The sequence below is a fragment of the Antechinus flavipes genome, chromosome 3, assembly GCF_016432865.1.
Source record: "Antechinus flavipes isolate AdamAnt ecotype Samford, QLD, Australia chromosome 3, AdamAnt_v2, whole genome shotgun sequence".
Lineage (NCBI taxonomy): Eukaryota > Metazoa > Chordata > Mammalia > Dasyuromorphia > Dasyuridae > Antechinus > Antechinus flavipes.
Genome location: NC_067400.1, coordinates 355,889,989 through 355,910,556, shown reverse-complemented (window position 1 = coordinate 355,910,556; position 20,568 = coordinate 355,889,989).

Sequence of the window (20,568 nt, the reverse complement as noted above, 5' to 3'; positions counted from 1 at the left end):
AAACCTACAATATGTTGTTTACAGGAAACACAGTTAAAGCAGGGAGATACATACAGAGTAAAGGTAAAAGCCTGGAGCAGAATCTATTGTGCTTCAGGAGAAGTCAAAAAAGCAGGGGTAGCCATCCTTATCTCAGATCAAGCAAAAGCAAAAATTGATCTAATTAAAACAGATAAGGAAGGAAACTATATCTTGCTAAAGGGTACTATAGACAATGAAGTAATATCAGTATTAAACATATATGCATGAAGTGGTATAGCATCTAACTTCCTAAAGGAGAAGTTAAGAGAGTTGCAAGAAGAAATAGACACCAAAACTATAATAGTGGGAGATCTCAATCTTGCACTTTCAGATTTAAATAAATCAAATCACAAAGCAAATAAGAAAGAAATTAAAGAGGTAAATATAATATTAGAAAAATTAGGTATGATAGATCTCTGGAGAAAACTGATTAGTGACAGAAAGGAGTATACTTTCTTCTCAGCAGTTCATGAAACCTACACAAATATTGACCATACATTAGGACATAAAGACCTCAAAATTAAATGCAGGAAGGCAGAAATAGTAAATGCTTTCTTTTCAGATCACGATGCAATACAAACTACATTCAACAAAATGTTAGGGGTAAATAGATCAAAAAGTCATTGGAAACTAAATAATCTCATCTTAAAGAATGATTGGGTGAAACAGCAAATTATAGACACAATTAATAATTTCACTCAATGACAACTGACAAATAATGACAATGATGAGTCATCATACCAGAATTTGTGGGACACAGACAAAGCGGTAATAAGAGGAAATATTATATCCTTAGAGGCTTACTTGAATAAAATAGAGAAAGAGAAGATCAATGAATTGGGCCTGCAACTAAAAAAGCTAGAAAAAGACCAAATTAAAACCCCCAATCAAATACTAAATTTGAAATTCTAAAATTAAAAGGAGAAATTATTAATATTTCAAGTAAAAAAACTATTGAACTAATAAATAAAACTAAGAGTTGGTTCTATGAAAAAAAACAATAAAATAGATAAGCCTTTGGTAAATCTGATTAGAAAAAGGAGAGAGGGAAATCAAATTAGTAGTCTTAAAAATGAAAAGGTAGAACTTTCCACCATTGAAGAGGAAATGAGAGAAATAATAAGGGAGTTACTTTGCCCAACTTTATGCCAGTAAATTTGGTAATCTAAGTGAAATGGATGCCTACCTTCAAAAATATAGGCTTCCCAGATTAACAGAGTAGGAAGTAAATTGCTTGAATAGTCCCATTTCAGAAAAAAAAAGATATAGAAGAAGCTATTAATCAACTCCCTAAGAAAAAAAATCCCCAGGACCAGATGGATTTATTTGTTAATTCTACCAAACATTAAAAGAACAATTGGCCCCAATGCTATATAAATTATTTGATAAAATAGGGAATGAAGGAGTCCTACCAAATTCCTTTTATGACACAGACATGGTACTGGTACCTAAACCAAGTAGGTTGAAAACAGAAAAAAAATTATAGACTAATCTCCCTAATGAATATGGATGCTAAAATCTTAAATAAGATATCAGCAAGAAGACTACAGAAAATCCCCAGGATAATACACTATGATCAAGTAGGATTTATACCAGGAAGGCAGGGCTGGTTCAATATTAGGAAAATTATCAGTATAATTGGCTATCTTAATAACCAAATTAACAAAAACCATATGATCATCTTAATAGATGCAGAAAAAGCGTTTGATAAAATCCAACATCCATTCTTATTAAAAACACTTGAGAGTATAGGAATAAATGGACTTTTCCTTAAAAGGATTCTGCTAATTAGCATCTATTTAAAACCATCAGTAAGCATCATATGTAATGGGGACAAACTGCAACCATTCCCAATAAGATCAGGAGTGAAACAAGGTTGCCCACTATTACCATTACTATTTAATATTGTATTAGAAATGCTAGCTTTGGCAATAAGAGTTGAGAAAGAGATTAAACGAATTAGAGTAGGCAATGAGGAATCCAAATTATCACTCTTTGCTGATGATATGATGATATACTTAGAGAACCCCAGAAATTCAACTAAAAAAGTTATTAGAAATAATCCACAACTTTAGCAAAGTTGCAGGATACAAAATAGACCTCTATAAATCATCAGCATTCTTATATATCACTAACAAAATCTAACAGTCAGAGTTACAAAGAGATATTCCATTTAAAGTAACTACTGAGAGTATAAAATACTTAGGAATCTATCTGCCAAGGGAAAATCAGAAACTTTATGAGCAAAACTACAAAACACTTTCCACACAAATTAAGTCTGATCTAACCAACTAGAAAAATATGAAATGCTGTTGGATAGGGTGAGCAAATATAATAAAGATGACAATACTACCTAAACTAATCTATTTGTTTAGTGCTATACCAATCAGACGCCCCCCCCCAAAAAAAAAAAAAAAAACAACAAAAAACTATTGTAATGACCTAGAAAAAAATAACAACAAAGTTCATATGGAAAAACAAAAGGTCAAGAATTTCAAGGGAATTAATGAAAAAAAAAATCAAATGAAGGTGGCCTAGCTGTACCAGATCTAAAATAATATTATAAAGCAGCAGTTACCAAAACCATTTGGTATTGGCTAAGAAATAGATTAATTGATCAGTGGAATAGGTTAGGTTCAAAGGACAAAACAGTGAATAACTATAGCAATTAAGTATTTCACAAACCCAGAGACCCCAGCTTTTGGGATAAGAACTTACTGTTTGACAAAAATTGCTGGGGAAATTGGAAACTAGTATGGCAGAAACTAGGCATCGACTTACATTTAACACCATACACCAAGATAAAGTCAAAATGGGTTCATGACCTAAGCGTAAAGAATGAGATTATAAATAAATTAGAGGAACACAGGATAGTTTACCTCTCAGACCTGTGGAAGAGGAAGGGATTTATAACCAAAGAAGAACTAGAGATCACTATTGACCACAAAATAGAAAATGTTGATTTTATCAAATTGAAAAGTTTTTGTACAGATGAAACAAATGCAGACAAGATTAGAAGGAAAACAATAAACTGGGAAAACATTTTAACAGTCAAAGGTTCTGATAAAGGCCTCATTTCCAAAATATATAGAGAATTGACTCAAATTTATAAGAAATCAAGACATTCTCCAATTGATAAGTGGTCAAAGGATATGAATAGACAAATCTCAGACGAAGAAATTGAAACTATTTCTAGCCATATGAAAAGATGCTCCAAGTCATTATTAATCAGAGAAATGCAAATTAAGACAACTCTGAGATACCACTACACACCTGTCAGACTGGCTAGAATGACAGGGGAAAGATAATGCGGAATGTTGAAGAGAATGTGGGAAAACCGGGACACTAATACATTGTTGGTGGAATTGTGAATACCTCCAACCATTCTGGAGAGCAATTTGGAACTATGCTCAAAAAGTTATCAAACTATGCATACCCTTTGATCCAGCAGTGTTACTACTGGGCTTATATCCCAAAGAGATCATAAAGAAGGGAAAGGGACCTGTATGTACATGGATGTTTGTGGCAGCCTTCTTTGTAGTGGCCAGAAACTGGAACCTGAACGATGCTCAATTGGAGAGTAGCTGAATAAATTGTGGTATATGAATATTATGGAATATTATTGTTCAGTAATAAATGGCCAACAGGATGATTTCAGAAAGGCCTGGAGAGACATAAACGAACTGATGCTGAGTGAAATGAGGAGGGGCAAGATATAATTATATACTTCAACAACAATAGTATATGATGATCAATTCTGATGGACCTGGCCATCTTCAGCAATGAGATGAACCAAATCAGTTCCAATGGAGCAGAAATGAACTGAACCAGCTACTCCCAACGAAAGAACTCTGGGGGATGACTAAGAACCATTACATTGTATTCCCAATCCCTATATTTTTGCCTGCCAGCATTTCCTACACAGACTAATTGTACAGTATTTCAGAGTTTGATTCTTTTTGTACAGCAAAATAATGGTTTGTTCATGTATACTTATTTAGTATTTAATTTATACTTTAATATATTTAACATGTACTGGTCATCCTGCCATTTCGGGGAGGGGGTGGGGGGAAGGAGGGGAAAAATTGGAACAAAACGTTTTGTAATTGTCAATGCTGTAAAATTACCCATTCATATAACTTGTAAATAAAAAGCTATTTTAAAAAATGAATATTATTGGGAAGAGACTTACAGCAGGGGAACCAATTAGGCTATTTTTGTGGTCTACATGACAAGTGATAAAGGTCTAAACTAGGGTAAAGTCTGTGAATGAAGAGCATATGTAAATGGTAACCATCATTGAAGCAGTTCTTTATTGGCTCCCCAATTGCCAAATAGTCAAAATATATGCACAGACAGTTTTCAGATCAAGAAATCAAAGCTATCTATGGGCATATGAAAAAATGCTCTAAATCACTTTTGAATAGAGAAATGCAAATGAAAACAACTCTGAGGTACCATTTCACACCAATTAGAATGGATAAAATGACAAAAATGATAAATTTTGGGAAATTGGGACACTAATGGATTATTGGTAGAGTTGTGAACTGACCCAACCATTCTAGAAGAACAATATGGAACTATGCCCAAAAGGTACTGACTGTTGATTCAGCAAACCCCTATTAGTTTTGTATCCCAAAGAGATTATTAATAAAGAAAAAAAATGGAACTTCAGGTGCCAAGATGTTTATAGCAGCCCTTTTTTACAGTGACAAAATATTAGAAATCAAGGGGATGTCCATCACTTGGGGAATGACTAAACAATCTAAGATATATGAATATGATGGAATATCTATTTTGCAATAAGAAATGATGAATAAGAGGAAAAACCTAGAAAGACTTTTTATTAATTGATGCAAATTAATTAAGCAGAACCAGAAAATTATTGTACCCAATATCAGAAACATTGTGTTATGGTCAGCTGTAAATAAGTACAAAGCAAAAAACAAGTACAAAGGATTTATAAAGGAAAATTCTATCCACATCCAAAAAAAGGACTGATGGCTCCTTAATGTAGATCAAAGCATACTTTTTTCACCCACTTTATTCTTTTTGTTTTTTAACCTCTTAATCTTTTTCTTCTTTCACAACTCTTACTGAATTCAAATAAGCTTTATGTGATAGCACATGTTTAACCTATATGAAATTGCTTACCATTATGAAAGAGGCAAGGGAAGAGAAGGTATAAAAATCCGTAACTCAAAATCTTGTAAAAATGATTACTATAAATTGTCTTTATATGTAGTTGGGGAAAAGTTAAATAATATTAAAATTAAAAATGATTTCTTTTTGTCAATGTTGTTGAGAAAAAAAGAAGTACTCCAATGCCTCATTGTCTCATTTATGCAATCATAAGTCCATTGAATATGATTTTAATATGATGCAGCTCTGGCATGTCCTACAAAGATGTAATGATTTTATGCAAGACTCCAGCAAAATCTTGTATCTGCAAATTAGCTATGGGGCATACACAATAAGTATTTGAAACACTAAGGTTAATGTGCATTGTTAACTTTTTTCTATCAATTCCAATATCATCATCATCATCATCATCAAAATCATCATCACTGCTAATAATTATATAGATTTTATGATGTGCCAGATAGTAAATTATTTTAAATATAAGTATAAAATACTTTATAATTATTAATTTTCTTGGTTTTCATGACAACCATGGGAGATACCTGCTATTTTTATGCCCATTTTATAGATGAAGGAATGGAGGAAAATGGGAATTCAGTGACTTGCCCATGGTTCATATCTAGCAATTATTTGAGGTAGGATTTGGACTCAGGTCTTCCTTACTTCAGATCACGTGCTCTCTCTACTGCCAAATAAGTCTAAAAGATACAAAGGTAATAATACCAATCATGATAATGCAATATTTTTTATTGAATTGCTAGTTGAGCTAATTCTAATATATCCCTGGAACAAGACTTAACTAAGTTCAGAGAGGCTTATTATTTAAAAAGTTACCAATGGTTTTAATTTTTTCTGTTCACAGTTTTAGATAACCATTCCAGCCTTCAGGTTTAGGACTGTGCCCAAAATGCAGAAATGACTAGAAGTTGGTTAATGAGGCAGATTCAGAGATTAGATATGGGATGGAATATACAGCAAAAAGGGTATGTGGGGCAGAGAGAAGATAGTAGTTGTATGTAAAAGTCTTAAAGAAATAATCTGAATCTGATTAATTTAGAGCTATCACCACTTCATATGGTAAAAGTCTTTCACCTTTATACAAGCCTATTAGACTATGTATTGCCACATTGAAAGCAAAATGTTTTATTAGGAAAAAAAAGATTTATTTTTTATAGGATCTAAGTTAAATCATGAACCTGTTGATTATTGCCTCTGTGATCTTGAGCAATAGAGCTTGGTGCATATTTGCTACTTAATAAATGTTTGTTCATTAATTGATCTAGTCTAAAACCCTTATCAACCCCAGAAAGATTAAGTAGTATTGACTAATCAACAAGAATTAAGTTTTGTCTATGTGCCAGGTCCTATCATAGTCTGATCTCAAGCTATGATTCTGTGATCTGAGATATGCCAGAGTTCCTAAATATACTGGTAGAAAGAATACATTTGATGATTAAATTATAAACTATTTACATTATTATATCAATATTTTAAGGTGGATTCTCTGTAACTGTACATAATATAAAGTCTTAGACAATTTATTTAAACTCAGAGAAGTTGTGTTGTTGTTCATGGTCCTAGCAAGAGGCAGGGTTTGTACCTAGTTCTTTCTTATTTCAAGTCCAGTATATGCTATATTATATTCTGTTTATTCTTATATGATGTTGATATAAACCAAAAAAGCAGTGGAATTAACATTCATAATATAAATCATATGGTGGCTACAAACCAAATTTAATGCTTTTTGAAAAAATATTGCTCTTGGTGACCACAGTTGAAATTTATAGTGATATATTTGCACACAGTCATTCCCTAGAAGTCTAATTCAATTAAAGGAATAGAGGTAATGAGAATACTTATTGGTCCGCATTTATGTCAGCTTCCCTATAGGCTCTCTTTTCTTATTTCTGATATTTCTGTCTTGAATCTCAGATAGAATATTGTTGGTGATCATTCTTGTACTTTGTTAATCATTTACCTTGAACTTTTCCCTTGCTCTCCCTCATCTGAGTTCCAAAGTAATGACCAGGCTACAGAATTAATACAAGTTCATTTATATCCTTTTATCTGTACCTAAGAATGTATCTGAGATAGAAGACTGAAAGAAAAGGAAGGAGTCATTGAGCCTTATACAAAAATACCTAATCAACATGAGAGTCAGTTGGGGAATGTCCCCCATGTTAATGTTCTGTTAACATGGAATTCTGTACTTTCTTTATAGTTAAATCATAAGAGTATACAGCACAAATGTTATGTTTGGATGCATCTATAAAGATAGTTGATCCTTTAAAAGGAAACTTAGAAATCTGTTCTTCAAAGATCCATTGCCAATCATGTAATAGTCTGGTTATCTTTAATGAAGACTTCTGTGTACAATTTGGAGCTGTAGCCAACAAAATTTGCCACTTGGAGATGGTTTCATGGCATACATAATTTGTACATTATTATAAGAGGTGTATATCTTGTCAGGTTTTGACCCAGATAGTTGTACTGCTTGCTTAATGGCCTTTAATAAAATTCTAGCCACAAGCACTGGATAAGGAGTAAAGCTTTGTTCTGATTGTGCTGGGAAGTTCACCCACTCTATCACACTGTCTCTTTGATGAAGGACTGCTGTGGGTGCCTCTTTTATAATAAAAATTGATATTTTCAAGGATTTTTCAGTGACTCTTTCGACCACATTGGATAAAGCCAATTCAACTTCTCTCAAAGCCTCTTGAGCTTCTTTTGTAAGCTGGTGTGGTGGGTTTAAAGCAGTGTCTCCCCTCAAAATGTCATAATGGTTTTGATAGGCAGTTTAAGCCTAACAGTGGAGGCTTATCCATTGGATATCTCCTATCAATTTCTGAAAGTAATTTAAGGTGTTCTACTTCTCTGTTCTTAAAGAAAGTTTTTGTACTGCAAGCACCTTAGGGTATACTTCATATCCTAAATATTGAAAAGGAGCATGCCTTTGAATTTTTTCAATTTGCAATTTGTAGTTCCTTAGTGTTTCTATGCTCTTTTATAGACATGCTTCTAACATTTGCTCCTCAGGTGCACACCCTAAGATATCATCCATGTAATATAATAAGAACTTTTGGAAATGCTTTTCTTACTGGAGTTAAGAGTAGCAGCAACATATATTTGGCACATAGTAGGGCTGTTTTTCATTGTCTTTGGCAAAACTGTCTATTCATATCTTTTATAAGGCTCAGCTAAGTTAACTCTGGGCACTGAAAAGGCAAATCATTTTATATTCTCCTCATCCAGAGGGATAGATTAGAAACAATGCTTAATGTCTATAACCCAAAGAGGCCATTCTCTAGGCAATTGAGTAAGAGATGCAAGGCCAGGCTGAAGAGTTCTCATAGTTTCCATCTATTCCTTTACTCTTCTTAAATCATCCTCCATTTTTTAGATTTCTTTCTTTCTTTCTTTCTTTCTTTCTTTCTTTCTTTCTTTCTTTCTTTCTTTCTTTCTTTCTTTCTTTTTTTTTTTTACAACAAATATAGGGGAATTCTAAGGTCTTAGAGGAGGTTGTAAGTGTCCTTGGTCAAGTTGCTCCTGTACTATATCTAATAAGGCCTGAATTTTATTGCTAGCTATTGTTCTATCCACACTAGTGTATCAGTTTTCCATTGGATGGGAAGAGGTGAGAGTGCAGGCAGACCTTCAACAGCAGCCCTGCATAAAAAGTCAAAGTATTCACTTGTAATCCTAATTGTTGTAAGATGTCTCTTCCCCATAGATTGATGGGGATTTTTTCAAGTATAATAGGTTAGTAAAAACTCCTGTTTCACCTTCAAATGTCCATCTCAAATGGATAGCACTAACTTCAGCTGCTGTTGATCCTCCCACACTGGACATGTATGTGTCTGCTTTAATCTTTGGCCAGTGACTGGGCCAGCTGGAAGCTCTATTTACTGTATGATTTGCACCTGTGTCTACCAACCCTTGTAATGCTATGCCATTTAGATAGATAATGAGCATAGGATGGTCAGCTGTAATAGCTGCTATCCAGAATATTCCTGGATTCTGCTGCTTGGAGTCAGAATCTAGGCAACTATCACCAGATTAACTATTAGATACCTATTCTATATCAGTTAACCTAATGCTACTACTTCTCCTGGTTGATAAGTCACCATATTGTCTACCTGGGATATTATCTACACACTCCCCAGTTTCCCAAATCAGTGTACGGATGGACATTATTTTGTAAGTACTCTCAGGAGGTGAAATGATCAAACCTACTGTGCCTGGAGGCAAGGGATCCATAGTCTGGAGAGGAACAGATTTCACCTCTCCAGGGTGAATCTCAGTAGTGCCAGCTGCATACAACTATATTCTCTCCAATTGTAATCCCTTTCTCCCATAAGATTGCTGTAACAGCTGCTGTCCAGAATATTCATGGATTCTGTTTCTGGGAGTCAAAATCTGGATAAATATCACCAAATTGCCTATTAGGAGTATGTATCAATAAACCTGATGCTAGTACTTCTCCTGGGTGATGTCATACATTGTCTATGTGTATTAGTGACTGGGATATTATCTACACATTCCCTAGTTTCCCAAATCAGTATATGGATGGACACTGTTTTCTAAGTACTCTCAAGAGGTGAAATGGTCAAGCCTACTGTGCCTGGAGGCGAAGGATCTGTAGGAGAGACAGGGAAAGATTTCACCTCTCCAGGGGATGTCTCAGTAGTCTCAACTGCATACAACTCTATTCTCCCCAGTTGTAATTCCTTTCTTCCATCAGGTAGCTTCTTGGCTGATTGATCATGTTGGGGAGACTCTTTTCTTAGTATTTGCCCCATTTCACCTGAAAAACAAAAGTAATTTGTTCAGCCTTTATTGAATCTTTCCACTTGCCTATTTTTATACTTACCCTATTTCTGGGTCACAGGGACTTCTCCATTCAACTCAGCAGATCATGTCAGTTAAGCTGATTTGTGCCCTGATTTGCAAGGCTCTGAGTTTCTGGGGCCCCATGGTTAGGTGCCAAAATGTAACTACCTGACTGAAGGATCTAGGGATCAGCCTTGGTCTTAATGTGGGAGTAAAGGAGGCAGGAGACTCATGAGAATGAATGGTCAAAGACAAAGTCCAGACCATTACATCACCATATCACATTAAGTATATGTTTAGAGAACCCATTATCTTACACTAATTAGGTGCTTAACTATAAGCATCCTTCTGCCCTTGATTCAACTACACCGTTTCAGAGTTACTGCCCTTTACAAAAGTGGTGATTTTAAGATATTTTCTATTTTTGTTTCATTTTTTCAATGAACAAGCATTTATTTTCTTCCTTTTTTGTCTTCTTCTTCCCCCTACCTATTGGAAAAACAAAATCCCTTGAAACAAATATACATGTGTGGTGATCTTGTTCTTCTCAAAACGCAGCCAGGTGATAAAAGTTCAGATGTTTTATTATCTCTAATATAGCCCGATTAGCTTAGAGCCCTCTGAATATCTCCAAATCCAAGGGTTTTGTCCTTCAGCCTCTACCTCTGCTTTCTTCTGCCTCCAGCCAGCACAAAGATGGAATGAATCTCTTGTCTCCTTCACTTGGGGCTCGGCTAGCTTTCTGGTGAGTCTTTCAGACCAGCTTGGTCTCAGTAGGGGGAGTGCAGGAGCCCAGCCACCTACCACAGTGGTGTGAGATGAAGATGAATCTGGTTGTCCGCTGAACTCTGAACTCGTAGCTTCTTCTTCTGAAAACTCTTCTTCTGCCCCCTCGGAGAGAGGGCTTCTGGCATAATCTCTGTGTCTGCTGAACTCTCTCAAAGTGCTCTTCTCCAATCCAGCTGAACTCTCTTCTGCCACCAAATGGAAAATATATTCTGGAATAGATCTCTCTTCACTGGCCTTATATCTTCTGAGAGAATGGGATTATGGGTTTTCTCCCATAGTGCTCTCTGGCCCTAAGAGCTTTAAGGGAGGTGTGAATTTCCAAAGTTACAAAGTTTATTTTGTGAATCTGGCAAACTTGTGAACTCCGATGAGTAAAGGTGTAAACATAAGCATTGTACTAATTAGTTCTACTTAGTACCTTGTTTCAGGTTCTGGCCCAAAACATCTTATTGTAAGATCGGATCAACTCTAATTAGTTAGCAGTTTGTAAAGATTCCAACATACATGTTTCAACAAAACAAATATCTTCATTGGCTTTATCCAAAAATATATATATTTCATTCTGCCCTTCAACACTATGCTGTGTCTTTCATAGGTCTGGATGAATGATTCATTACCCACTCTCTGGAATTATGGTTTGTCATTACATTGCTAAGAGTTCTGAAATCATTCCTTTATTCTTTATACTATTGTCTTCATTTTGTTTCAATTCATAAAATCTTTTAAGATTTCTTTTTCATAGTTTCTTATTGTAAAATTGTATGTCACATTCATATACCATGCTTTCTTCAATCCCTCCCCACATAATGATATATTTTTTTTATTTTAGAATTCCTGACTTCTACAAAAAGTGCTGCTATAAAAATGTTGTTTAAATGGATCTTTTTGCTCTTTCTTTGATCACTTAGGTACTATATATTAAAGGGAATAAATATTTTAGCATATTTTTGTTCAGTTTCATACTAATTTTTTGGTATGCATTAGTGTGCTTGCTTTCCTGTAGCTCCATTGAAGTTTAATTTCCCTTTTTGTTTTAACTATTGTCAGTCTGATATTAATTAATTAAGTACATTTTAAGTACATCAGGCTTGTTTTAATTTGATTCTCTAAATTTTAATATTTTGAAACTTTTTTTCTCATATGGCCATAGATAGCTTGAATTTCCTCCTTAAAAAACAAACAACAACAAAAAATCTACCAGTTAATATCACTATTTGTTAGTTGGAAAATTTCTACTTAAATTTAAATCATTATAGAACTGACATTTCTTCCTTAGGGGGAAATATCTTTATCTACTTTAGGGCAATGAACAAATCAGGAATTAATATAGCATTTTGCTATTTTGTTATACTTAAAATAATAAGCATAAAATAGTAATTTTAGGTTTGAAAAGAACTTTTACTAAATCTGTGATGTATGTATCACAGGAATTATTATTATTATTATTATTATTTATTAGTATTTTTCTAATTTTACATGTAGAGAATTTGATATTCAAAGAGATGAAATGAATAGTCCATGGACTTGAAGTTTATTAGTATTAGTTGAAGGATTTGAACTATTTTTGCAGGATTTGAATTGTTTCTTCTAAATCCAGGTCCTGTACTTGATTTACTATACAACTATTTTTTATTCTTTGAGCTAGATAACCATTTGCTTATAAAGGAAAATTCTGGAAAATGACAACTACCTGAACTCTTTGGGATTTGTGCAAAGGAGGACTTTTTCTTACTCTTCACTTTTTCATCTCATGCCTTGTTCCATAAAACTTATCAAATACAAAAATACCACAAAAATAACCCCACAAAAACACTTTGCCCCTAGAATAAGACAACACAGGTTCATATCCTAGTTGTGTTAGTCATTATCTGTTATTTTAGATGGGTCATTTAACTTCCTATGCCTTATATGGTCTCTGAAGCTCCTTCTATTCTAAACATTTGATCCTTTGACATTTTGGTTCTGTTTCTGTCTCTTCTTATCTTATTTTTCTGCCTCTTTCACCAATTCTCTTCTCAATAATGCCACAAGATAATTGGGGGGACTTCCGGCCAAGATGGCGGAGAGGAAATACACTCCTGTGTAACCTCCGTGTTTTTCTCTCACTATCCATTTCATTTCATGCCTCTGAATTAATGCTCGACTGAAAAAAAACCATACATTTACTTACCAAGAGAAACCATCCTTGAGACTCGTCAAGAAAGGTCTGTTTTTGCGCGAGGGCGGGGACGGTACTTAAATCGGAAGCAGTCTGCGGCCAGCAGCTGCAGCGAGAGCACAGATAGCAGCTCAGAGCCGAGTAGAGTGGAGAGGGGGTGGGGTGTGATCGCAGCCGTCTCTGCGGGGAGAGCTTTGCTACAGGATTAGATACTTTGCTCCGGCAGCAGAGAAGTTAAAAACACCGGGGGTGAAGAATACAGCCCCAAACAGCTGGAGTCTCTCAGGACCTGGCCACCCCTCCCCCCACAGTGTCTCAGCCCGCTCGGATCTCAGAGCGCTCGGATCTCAGCGCGCAGGCGCCATAGCACAGTAGGACCCATGCCTCACGAATACCCTCCTCCTCCCCCAAAGAAAGCAGTCTCCATTCAAGGGTTTTTTTCTTCTGTTTCTTTGATAGTTTGTCTTTGATTATTAGACAGAATGAGCAAGAAGCTGAAAGAGAATTTAACCCTTGACAGCTTCTATACAGATAAAGAGCAGACTCCAAATCCTGAGGAGACTAAAAACAAACAGTCCCCAGGTGAATCCCCAAAGGAGGAGATCATATGTTCCTCAGCACAGATGAATCTCATGGAGGAAATTAAAAAGGCTCTCACAAGGGAGCTAGAAGAAAAATGGGAAAAGGAGAGGGAGGCTTGGCAAAAGAGCCTGGAGAAGTCAGTTAAAGAGAGAGTGGATAAAAAAACCAAATCCTTGAAAAATAGGATTGGTGAAGTGGAAAACAAAATTGGCGAAATGGAAAAAAATTCCACAGAACAAAAGAACTCAATTGGACAATTAGAAAAAGATCTTAAAAAAGTGAGTGAAGAAAATACTTCACTGAAAATCAGAATTGAACAATTAGAATTGAATGATTCGAGGAGACAAGAAGAATCAGTCAAGCAAATCCAAAAAAATCAAACAATGGAAAAGAATGTGAAATACCTTCTGGGGAAGACAACAGACCTGGAAAACAGATCCAGGAGAGACAACCTGAGAATCATCGGACTTCCAGAAAAGTATGATGAAAAAAAGAGCCTGGACACTATTTTCCAGGAAATTATCAAAGAGAACTGCCCAGAAGTCATAGAAACAGAGGGTAAAATAGACATTGAAAGAATTCACCGATCCCCTACTGAAAGGGATCCTAAAATCAAAACACCAAGGAATATAATGGCCAAATGCCAGAACCCTCAGGCGAAGGAAAAAATACTGCAAGCGGCTAGAAAAACCCAATTCAAGTATCAAGGAGCCACAATAAGGATCACCCAGGATCTGGCAGCATCCACATTAAAGGATCGAAGGGCCTGGAATATGATATTCCGAAAGGCTAAGGAACTTGGTATGCAACCAAAAATAACTTACCCAGCCAGAATGAGCATCTTTTTCCAGGGAAGAAGATGGACATTCAACGAAGTAAGCAAATTCCATCTATTTCTGATGAAAAAGCCAGAGCTTAACAAAAAAATTTGATCTACAAACACAGAACTCAAGAGAAATCTAAAAAGGTAAAGATTAATCTTGGGAACTGTATTCCGGCTATAAAGATGTATAAAGAATACATGTATACCTTGTTCTAGAAACTAGATGTGGAAAGGACATTGTACCAGAAAAAAGGGAAAGTGGGGGTACTACATTTCATGAAGAGGCAAAGAAAACCTAGTATATCTGAGAGAAAGAATGGAGAGGGATGAATATAGTGAGTATTTTACTGCCTTCAGAATTGGCATTAAGAGAAGAATTTTAGACATATTCAATCTATGGTGAAACTTCTCCCACCTCACTGAAAAGTGAGAAGGGAAAAGTGAAAAGGGAAGGACTAAACTAAGTGGAAGGGAATACGGTATCTGGGAGGGAAAGGGGTAAATTGATGGGGGGGAACTCTAAGGGGGAGGAAGGGATACTAAAAAAGGGAGGGCTGTGAGAAGAAAGTGGTGCTCACAAGCTTAATACTGGGAAGGGGGGTAAGGGAGTAAGAAGGGAGAAAAGCATAAACCGGGGTTAACAAGATGGCAAGTAATACAGAATTGGTCATTTTAACCATAAATGTGAACGGGGTAAACTCCTCTATAAAGAGGAAGCGGTTAGCAGAATGGATTAAAAGCCAGAATCCTACAATATGTTGTTTACAGGAAACACACCTGAAGCGGGGTGATACATGCAGGTTAAAGGTAAAAGGTTGGAGCAAAACCTACTATGCTTCAGGTGAAGCCAAAAAAGCAGGGGTAGCCATCCTGATCTCAGATCAAGCTAAAACAAAAATTGATCTAATCAAAAGAGATAAGGAAGGGCACTATATCTTGCTAAAGGGTAGAATAAATAATGAAGAAGTATCTATATTAAACATATATGCACCAAGTAGTGTAGCATCTAAATTCTTAAAAGAGAAATTAAGAGAGCTGCAAGAAGAAATAGACAGTAAAACTATAATAGTGGGAGATCTCAACCTTGCACTCTCAGAATTAGATAAATCAAACCACAAAATAAATAAGAAAGAAGTCAAAGAGATAAATAGAATACTAGAAAAATTAGATATGATAGATCTCTGGAGAAAATGTAATGGGGACAGAAAGGAGTACACCTTCTTTTCAGCAGTTCATGGAACTTATACAAAAATTGACCATATATTAGGACATAAAAACCTCAAACTCAAATGCAGTAAGGCAGAAATAGTGAATGCATCCTTTTCAGACCATGATGCATTGAAAATTACATTCAATAAAAAGCCACAGGAAAGTAGACCAAAAAATAATTGGAAACTAAATAATCTCATACTAAAGAATGATTGGGTGAAACAGCAAATTATAGACATAATCAATAACTTCATCCAAGAAAACGATAATAATGAGACATCATACCAAAATGTATGAGATGCAGCCAAAGCGGTAATAAGGGGAAATCTCATATCTCTAGAGGCCTATTTGTATAAAATAGAGAAAGAGAAGGTCAATGAATTGGGCTTGCAACTAAAAATGCTAGAAAAGGAACAAATTAAAAACCCCCTATCAAACACTAAACTTGAAATTCAAAAAATAAAAGGAGAGATCAATAAAATTGAAAGTAAAAAAACTATTGAATTAATTAATAAAACTAAGAGTTGGTTCTATGAAAAAACCAACAAAATAGACAAACCCTTAGTAAATCTGATTAAAAAAAGGAAAGAGGAAAATCAAATTGTTAGTCTTAAAAATGAAAAGGGAGAACTTGCCACTAACGAAGAGGAAATTAGAGCAATAATTAGGAGTTACTTTGCTCAACTTTACGCCAATAAATTCGACAACTTAAATGAAATAGAAGAATACCTCCAAAAATATAACTTGCCTAAACTAACAGAGGAAGAAGTAAATATCCTAAACACTCCTATCTCAGAAAAAGAAATAGAACAAACTATCAATCGACTCCCTAAGGAAAAAAACCCAGGACCAGATGGATTTACATCTGAATTCTATCAAACATTTAAAGATCAATTAACTCCAATGCTAAATAAACTATTTGAAGAAGTAGGGATTGAAGGAGTCCTACCAAACTCCTTTTATGACACAGATATGGTACTGATACCTAAACCAGGTAGGCTGAAAACAGAGAAAGAAAATTATAGACCAATCTCCCTAATAAATATTGATGCTAAAATCTTAAATAAAATATTAGCAAAAAGATTACAGAAAATCATCCCCAGGATAATACACTATGACCAAGTAGGATTTATACCAGGAATGCAGGGCTGGTTCAATATTAGGAAAACTATTAACATAATTGACTATATCAACAACCAACCAAACAAAAACCATATGATCATCTCAATAGATGCAGAAAAAGCATTTGATAAAATCCAACAGCCATTCCTAATAAAAACACTTGAGAGCATAGGAATAAAAGGACTTTTCCTTAAAATAGTTAGGAGCATATATTTTAAACCTTCAGTAAGCATCATATGCAATGGGGAAAAACTGGAACCTTTCCCAGTAAGATCTGGAGTGAAGCAAGGTTGCCCACTATCACCATTATTATTCAATATTGTATTAGAAACACTAGCCTCGGCAATAAGAGTCGAGAAAGATATTAAAGGAATTAGAGTAGGCAATGAGGAAACCAAATTATCACTCTTTGCAGATAATATGATGGTATACCTAGAAAACCCCAGAGATTCTACTAAAAAGCTACTAGAAATAATTCATAATTTTAGCAAAGTAGCAGGATACAAAATAAATCCCCATAAATCCTCAGCATTCTTATACACCACCAACAAAATCCAAGAGCAAGAGATACAAAGAGAAATTCCATTCAAAATAACTGTTGATAGCATAAAATATTTGGGAATCTACCTACCAAAGGAAAGTCAGGAATTATATGAGCAAAATTACAAAAAAAGTTTTCACACAAATAAAGTCAGACTTAAATAACTGGAAAAATATTAAGTGCTCTTGGATAGGCTGAGCAAATATAATAAAGATGACAATACTCCCTAAACTAATCTATTTATTTAGTGCTATACCAATCAGACTTCCAAGAAAATATTTTAATGATTTAGAAAAAATAACAACAAAATTCATATGGAACAATAAAAAGTCGAGAATATCAAGGGAATTAATGAAAAAAAAATCAAATGAAGGTGGCCTAGCTGTACCTGATCTAAAATTATATTATAAAGCAGCAGCCACCAAAACCATTTGGTATTGGCTTAGAAATAGATTAGTTGATCAGTGGAAAAGGTTAGGTTCACAACACAGAAAGTCAACTATAGCAATCTAGTGTTTGACAAACCCAAAGATTCTAAATTTTGGGATAAGATTTCATTATTTGATAAAAACTGCTGGGATAATTGGAAATTAGTATGGCAGAAATTAGGCAAGGACCCACACTTAACACCACATACCAAGATAAGATCAAAATGGGTCCATGACCTAGGCATAAAGAACGAGATTATAAATAAATTAGAGGAACATAGGATAGTTTATCTCTCAGACTTGTGGAGGAGAAAGAAATTTGTGACCAAAGATGAACTAGAGACCATTACCAATCACAAAATAGAAAATTTTGATTATATCAAATTAAAAAGCCTTTGTACAAACAGAACGAATGCAAACAAGATTAGTAGGGAAGCAACAAACTGGGAAAACATCTTTACAATTAAAGGTTCTGATAAAGGCCTCATTTCCAAAATATATAGAGAACTGACTCAAATTTATAAAAAATCAAGCCATTCTCCAGTTGATAAATGGTCAAAGGATATGAACAGACAATTTTCAGATGAAGAAATTGAAACTATTACCACTCACATGAAAGAGTGTTCCAAATCACTATTGATCAGAGAAATGCAAATTAAGACAACTCTGAGATATCACTACACACCTGTCAGATTGGCTAAGATGACAGGAAAAAATAATGATGAATGTTGGAGGGGATGCGGGAAAATGGGGACACTGATGCATTGTTGGTGGAATTGTGAACGAATCCAACCATTCTGGAGAGCAATCTGGAATTATGCCCAAAAAGTTATCAAACTGTGCATACCCTTTGATCCAGCAGTGTTTCTATTGGGCTTATACCCCAAAGAGATACTAAAAAAGGGAATGGGACCTGTATGTGCCAAAATGTTTGTAGCAGCCCTGTTTGTAGTGGCTAGAAACTGGAAAATGAATGGATGCCCATCAATTGGAGAATGGCTGGGTAAATTGTGGTATATGAATGTTATGGAATATTATTGCTCTGTAAGGAATGACCAGCAGGATGAATACAGAGAGGCTTGGAGAGACCTACATGGACTGATGCTAAGTGAGATGAGCAGAACCAGGAGATCATTATACACTTGACAATGATATTGTATGAGGATGTATTCTGATGGAAGTGGATTTCTCTGACAAAGAGACTTAACTGAGTTTCATTGGATAAATGATGGACAGAAACAGCTACACCCAAAGAAGGAATACTGGGAAATGAATGTGAACTATTTGATTTTTGATTTTCTTCCCGAGTTATTTTTACCTTCTGAATTCAACTCTCCCTGTGCAGTGGGAGAACTGTTCGGTTCTGCAAATATGTATTGTATCTAGGATATACTGCTACATATTTAACATATATAGGACTGCTTGCCATCTTGGGGGGGGGGGGGGGAGGAGAGAGGGAGGGGAAAAAACGAAACATAAGTAATTGCAAGGGATAATGCTGTGTAAAAATTATCCTGGCATGGATTCTGTCAATACAAAGTTATTATTAAATTAAAAAAAAAAGACAAAAAAAAATAATGCCACAAGATTTTTTGTTTATTGTCATTCCATTTTTTATTCTTATTTCATTCTCCCCGACACTTCAATGCCAATAATTACCAAATTAATATCTGTAGCCCATACTATTCCTGGAACTTCCTTATGCATTCCCAACTACTTGCTATACTTCTCAAACTGTGTAAGTGTCTTATAATATCATTAACTTAAAATTTCCCAAGTTGAACTTATCTCACCAAATGTTTTTCTTCTTAATAGCAATGTTCATTGCAAATAACATCTCCCTGTTGTTTTTTTTTCTTTCAACTTTTAAGTAACATTTCTTGATGCTATATTATATGAACTTTTAATTAGACTATGGAATCAGTCATATGGCCTTCTCTTGTAAGATATAATTTTAAAAGAAACAATTTAACAAAACCAACCAACAAACCAACATATCTGACATTTTATGCAATATTCCACTTCCATGACTTTTACCTCTTTCATGAAATAAACCAAAGGACTCATTCTCTCTGTATGTGTCTGTCTCACATATGTCAGGGAGAGAGGGAGCTGAGCTTACTCCTTAAATGGTAATTAACTAGTATAACATTTAGTTATCTTTTACATTTTTTCCACTCATATTGTTGTTGAATATTTTCCGAATCCAGCTCACTTCATTCTGTATCAAGTCATCCAAGTCTTCTCATGTGACTCTGAAATCATTTTTTGTTATAATAGTTTTTTTTCCTTCCTATCTTTCTTTTCTTTTCTTTTTTTTTTTTTTACAACGCACACCATAGAAACTTTTTACGTAGTCTACAAAAAGTAGGGAACCATTTTATTTATTTTTACTACCACAAAAATTGCTAATTTGAATAATTTTCATCAAGTGGGTGACTATCATTGTGTAATGTTCAATGTCTTGGTCAGAAATATGAACATTTAAAACACCTTTTCTCGGAGTATTTAACAATTATTTTCTATAATGTTTGGATAAAATAGCTAAATCATAAGTCTATTACTTTGCTATTTTTTGAAACCCCTTCTATATTTTGTTACATATCTCAATTTTCTTGTTGTGAAGACATGAGAGTTGTTTTAAGTTGTTTATTTTACAATTTTAATTATTTGAAATAATCTTCCACATGTTTTTAAAATTTGGCATTTTTCTTTAAACAGCTCTGTTTATATCCTCTGGTAACTTACATATTGGAAAAATAGCTCTTAGTCTTATGTAATTATACTATTAATTTAGATATCCTAAAGTCAGTACCTTAGGTATATTTGATACAAAGGCTTTTGTACAATTTATAATGTTCTTTCTCCTGACTGAATTTATTCTTGCTAAAACTTTTAATTTCATGAAATCAAAGTTATTTTT